Here is a 6,673-nt window from a genome sequence, read left to right on the forward strand (position 1 = left end):
AAGGTTGGGATGGTTTCTAGGAGTCTTATTGCTAATGTGGAAGGTATGTATGGTGTGTTTCCGTCGGTTTCACTTCCTTAATGTGACTTAGGAGGTCGAACCATATCATAGTAATTTCTTGTCATATTTTTACCTTGGTTGGTTGGTTACTTGGGTAAATGTGGGAGGAGGGCGTTACAAAGTTGTATCAGAGCATGGTTCACCCCTCAGACTAAATGGACTATGTTGGTCATGCATTCATGTCAGTTGCATATGTCTTGCATATGATTGTAGTCCACGAGCTTGTTGCATTTGCATGGTGTTGATCATGGTTGTAGTGATGTCGCCATGTGAAGGTTGATGATGTTGTTGGGATGTTTTAGTCATGAATGCATGTTAGTTGTATTTGCATTTGTTATACATGTTGGTGTCTATATGTTGTTATGCATACATTGTCATGGTTATGGTTATGCATGTATGGTAGGCCAGACATGCATTCTGAGGTCATTGTATGCAATTAGGTCATCATGATGCTGACGGTTGTTATGATGTTGATGTGTTGGCTGAGATAGAGGAGATGTAGATCATTAAAGTGAAGTTGTAGCATTGGACCTCGAAGAAAGAGCATGTCGTCATATAGGTTTGGATGTTGGGCATGCAGGTATGTTAGTGAATGAATTGTTATATGCATTATGGTTATGTGTATGCCTTTCATTCTATTGATGTTATGGTTACATACATGATAGATGCTAGTTGATTAGTGTAGTTATATGCACATGTGTCAGATAGTTATGAATGATAGTAACAAGTGGTTGTATGCATTGTTGTTGATTGTTTTATGTTAGTTGACGTGATGATTATGTTATATGTTGTTGATAAATATGTTATAGGTTAACTTGTTTTTGTTATATGATAGCTTGATGATTATGTTATATGTTGTTGATGAGCATGATATATAACTTCTTGTTGTTATATGCTAGTAACTTGATGATTAGAGTTATTACATTAAGATCTTGATATTATCTGTACCATACTAATTGGATTGGTCTATGCAAATGGTTAGTGTTTGACATTAAGGTATGGGTTGTGATATTATGTCATATTAATCTAGATTGATCGTACATACGTGATTGTTATGCATGAATGACAAATGTTTATGAGATTATGATGTGAGTATGTTAGTTAGTTATTGTTATGGATATCATAATCTTATGTGTGCTTGAGTTGATATGTTGTGAAGTTATATCGTGCTGATCTAGCTTGATTGTGCAGACAAAATAGCCTCCCCTGAGATACATTAAGGTATGAGCTTGCTTATGTTGTTTACTTTGTGCTTGAATGTTTGATTATGTTGTCTATTTGATGTTTGAGTGCTTGATTATGTCATCTAGTTGATTTATTTAACATGATATGTTTGCAAGTTGGTTGAATGTTTGATGAATTGCATAATATGACTATGTGTATGTAAGATTGCATGAAATAATGATCTTGTTTTAAGATGATTGTACTAACACATATGTGTTGATATAATTGACATGTACTTGAGTGTAATAGGTGACAATTGTAGTATTATGTCTAATGACTATGAGTTGACTATGAATTATGACATGATTGTTAGTCTTGGTAAATGTTGATTACAAATTGATAAATATGATTGTCTTAATATTTGGAACATGTGGTTGACATGTGTAAACAATTGCAAGAGACATGTTTGATATTAGCGTGACAAGGTAACAATTGATGTATTTATATTACTAACAGTTGGGTAATGTGATAGTACATAGTAAGCCTTGATTGCAACAAGGTAAAGGTAAAAGAAAAGAATTGAGTGCAAATTCCTTTGGTTATGTTTGGAAACTCTAATTTCAAAAGAATGAGTGTTTTGCATACATGAAGTCTTCTTAACCTTCATTTCGTCTGACATTATGTGGGTATGTGCTATAGTGAAGAACATGTATTTGACAGGTATATTAGCTAGTTTCTAGTTATGGATGTATTCGTTAAGGGAATTGAAGCCCCTTGAGAGATGGTATAGACGTGTTCAGTTACAAGGTAATGTGCTTGGCACAACAAGATAAGGTAACTAGTATGCTTTTATGTTTATTTATGCATTGACAATTATGCATTCATGGAAATATGATATAGGGGATTGCATGGCAAAGAGACTGCCATGAAATATTGAAGAAGGCTCAGGTTGAGATTTCTTTTGGAAGCACTAAGAACCACGGGGATTGAGTCATGGTGTATGTTTTTAGTCCTGTGCTTTGGTCTTTTGTGATTTGCTTGTGTTTGATTTGAAATTTTGTTATGTCTAGTGCATGATCATGCCACTTTGTTTGTCGTGTCATATTGTTATTGGTTTTCATGGTTTGCTTCTTGTTTGTTTATTGTGCTTGCCTTTTAAGTTTTGAGTCTTGGGAATTGGTTGGTAAAAATGAAAGTTAGTGGAGCTCAAAGAGAGATGAATGAAATCCAATAGGCAATGTAAGACTCAGATGAAGCTAGTGCATGTATAAAGGAAATTGAAGACAAGAGTATGACAACTAGTTAGATTGGTTGGGTCCATTGGTGTGAATGGATGACGGTGGGAAAACCATGAGAAAAGTAATAAGGAAAGGTAAAGTAAATATATTTTAGGTGTCAAATGCCTTAACTACATTGAGAATTGTTGTTCTCGATGTTGTACATGCATTGCACAGATCAAAGACATTATCTTAACCTTGACCTTATGGTATTTGGTAATTATGTTGTGATCATGATTGTGTCGATGTGTATATATGTATACATGTATGTATGTATGTATGTCGTGTCTGACAGGGTCATTATGGATTATGGTTGTTTAAGGCTAATGTTTATATGTATATACATGTGTTTGTATGTCATTGTATGACATAATCATGATTGCTTTATGCTAATGTTTATGTATATGTATCTATGTCACTGTCCGACAGGGTTGTCATGGATCATTATTGTGGATGAATGATTGCTTATGCAGGTGAATGGCATGATGAGGTTCTTATTCTTATGGAAATATAGTGAGAAGAGTTGTCATGACAAATATATGAGGTCAGTACCATGAGGATATGAATTGATATTGTATGCTTGTATTATATTTATGTTCGTGTTATGTTACGGAACGTTGAAGGATACATCAACGAAATGAAAGAAATGTGCTTTGCGACATGCTAAGATAAGCATGGATGGCAGAGACACTGAAAGCAAGGTTTCTTGGTAGAGATAGTGTGGTTTTGGATGTGTGGTACCACTGTGGTGCATATGTTGTATATGTTTTACATGTTGTATCTGTGACGTTGTGCGCATGCGGTGTAGTGTATATATAGTGTGTACATGTTGTTTATGCAATGTTATGTATATGGTGGTACAGATAGTGTTGTGTGAATATTGCGTGTGCAATGCTATTGTTGTGTATATGTTGTGCATGTTGTATATTCAGTAATTGTACCTATGGTGATGTGAAAAGTTGTATATGTATATTGTGTACATATGAGGTTGTATGCATGTTGTATATATGGTGTTATGTGTATATTGCATATGCAATGCTTGTTGGAAATATTGAGAGGGGGTTGAATCAATATTTCTTTTCAATTATTATTATTACCAGTTTAGATTCTTTACAATTTTAATCAAAGAAATGATTTTATTAAATATAGAAAAATATTAAATACAATATCTGATGAATTTTGCCAATCACCAACTTGGACTTTGATGTGGCTCCAACCTCTAGGGCTCTGACCCTATCTTACCAAGGCACCAACCTTGAATTTAGGAGCACCAACTCCAAGGACACCAATCCTTTCAATTTTGAGGCACCAACCCCAAGGGCTCTGACTCAATAGATTTACTCTGTCAATAAATGTTTGATTGTATTATACTGCTCCTAAGGACTTCTTTACCAAAACATGTCCTTTTAGTCTTTGCAACAGGTCGTTGTTTGTGTTATGGCTTCACTTCAGGTCTGAACCTTCCAAGATGAATTAGGTCAAAGGATTATCCTCTCGCTTTGTCTTCTGCTTCCTTCTTTATTTGGCCTTCGGCTTTTGTTGCACCTTCGTTTTCTGCTAGATGTTAGGCTTCTCGACCTTCGACTTCCTCTGTCTCTTCAAGTTGATGAGTTGTGAAATTTTTAATTCTTCTCTGTGCATGATGCCCAAATCAATGATTAAGGTGAGGTATTATAACTTGTATTTATACGCGTTTCCCCAATACCCAAAAGTCACATTCATTTGGAAGAGTAGCTGACTTATTGTATGAGGTCGCTTATTACACAATATATCGGAAAGGCCCTTTGTTTTTTAATATTCATCCAAGGCTATACCCACATGGAGGTGCCACATGCCATGTTATCACATTAATCACAATCACAACATTCATGAAAATCAGAGTTATTCATTTAATCCTGCAATCACAACTTTCAGAGGTTTGCACATAACATAGTGATTCCCCTACTTCCAATGGAGCGGATGTGATATAGTATCAAACAATTGTTAATAAATCCGTTGGGTCCACAGCTTCATCGCAATTGGCGGTCCGTCGGGTCTATCGCGATGGGCGGTTCGGAGTCCACTTCCTTATCACAATTGACGGTTTGCAGTACTATCGCTATCAGCGGTTTGGCCGTGTCAACCCTTAAGACTTGTGATATGAATCCTGACGAGGTGGACGAGATATAACATAATGGTGTATTCATAACCTTTTTGGGTCCGCAGTGATATTGCAATCAAGAATTGTGATACCTTCCGATGTGGCGAATGCGATAGTTCATTAAGGAGTATTGTAATGGTCCGGTGGGTTTGCAATACACATATCGCAATCAACAGATTTGGGGCGGTGATACATAATAACTTTATGGTTTGCGATTATGCAACGAATGCGATGTTGTATTAAGGCGTATTGTAATGGAACAGTGGGTCTTGAATACACATATCGCAATCGGCGGATTTGGAAGGTAACAAGGCTTCAAGGCTTGCGACGCGGTGGATGCGATATTTCAATAAAACTATTTTGATAGTCCTATCATGTCCGTATCATATGTCGCAATAAGAGCTTTAGTCAATATGATATGATTTGGTTCTTTATTGGATATTTCGCCGATATCACTGTTGGGTTCTTAGCTCCTCTGATATCACTGTTTTCTTCCTTCCGACCCTTACTGTTGGGTTCTCACTTCTGTGGCTTCTCTTCACTCTTGTGAATTCTGATAGCACTGTTGGGTTCTTAGCTCCTGTGACTTCTCTTCACTCTTCCGTTCTTCCGATAGCTCTTATTCCAATGATGTGTTCCTCTTTGCTCTTGTTCTTGACTTCTAATGTTTTTCCAATGGATTCCTTGATGGCTTTCCTCCTTGGCTTCTTGCTCCTGTTGCTTCACGGATTTGCTTCTCCTTGGCTTTACATCATCATTGGTATCCCAGAATATTTCCATATTGACATCAATGACAATCTAGATCAACAATCTCCTCCTTTGTCATTAGTGGCAATATTCTTCTTCTCTCTCCCTTTGACATCAATGGCAAAGGAGTGCATAAGGACCCCCCTTGTCGAACTGCTCCCCCTGTCATGCGACATCTTAAGAATCAGTTTAGTGTGATGCTAAAGCAATAACCCCCTTCTTTTGATGGAGTTGTTCAAATGCTTCTCGGGGAAGAAGTTTGGTGAAAATATCTGCAATCTATTCCTTAGTATTGATATATTCCAACTTGATGTTTTTTCAGCCACTTGTTCACAGAGAAAATGATACTTGATTGGTATATGTTTGGTCTTTGAGTGCATCACTGGATTTTTACTAAGACTGATAGCACTTGTGTTGTCACAATAGATGGTGATTGGATGTTTAGTTTCTATGTTTACATGCTTTAAAGCTTCCTTCATCCATAGTATTTGTGTACAACAGTTAGTTGCGGCTATATATTCAGCTTCAACTATAGAGAGAGATATAGATGATTGTTTTTTGTTGAGCCAAGCTGATGAGCCCCAAAAATGTACAATTATTTGGGCTCATTCAACCTCCTAATTTGACTTAATCCACCATTCTCATTGGTTTATTGCATGTTTTTGATTATTTTTATGTTAATAGAGTGAATTTGGTTAGTCATTATGCCAACAAGTCTAATGGGTGCTTTGTGTAGCCTTTTTGGTCAACTTGGAGACAAAATTGAAGGTCTTAATGAGCACTTGGCAGCCAAATTCGTGGGAGAAGAAGCTAGAGGATTTGTAGGAAGGTGTCCCCTTCATTTATGGGCCCTTACCTCGAATTCTCCACCATCAGCTCGGAGTTCAAGGGCCACCGAATCAATCAGCACAAGGGCGGCCAAGCAAGTCAAGTAGGACTGCTGTTAACTCCAAGTCTCGGGCAGCCGAGTCCCTAAATTGTAGGAGGACTGTTGGGTCTTCAAATTGTATAAATAAGAGGGCTGAGGGCCTCATTTCAGTTAGTCATTTTGGGGAGCTAGTGGTTAGTCATTTTGTAGCTGGTAGATTAGTCATTGCATAGTCTTGTTGTAGTCATTTTGTAGTTCGATTTTTATGCAATAGATTAGTTTTGCTGTCAGCTCATTTTCAAGTTCTCCTTGTGGACAGTTTTGATGTAACTCTTCATTTCTTGATCAATAAAGATGAATCCAGCTTTGCACCAGCTCTAAATCTCTCTTGGGAGGCTGTAGCTCTTGGGGTTGGGC

Source organism: Pinus tabuliformis, chromosome 1_1 (assembly GCF_031772625.1).
Source record: "Pinus tabuliformis cultivar Carrire ecotype Pingquan chromosome 1_1, CPIR1, whole genome shotgun sequence".
In the NCBI taxonomy this organism is placed as follows: Eukaryota; Viridiplantae; Streptophyta; class Pinopsida; order Pinales; family Pinaceae; genus Pinus; species Pinus tabuliformis.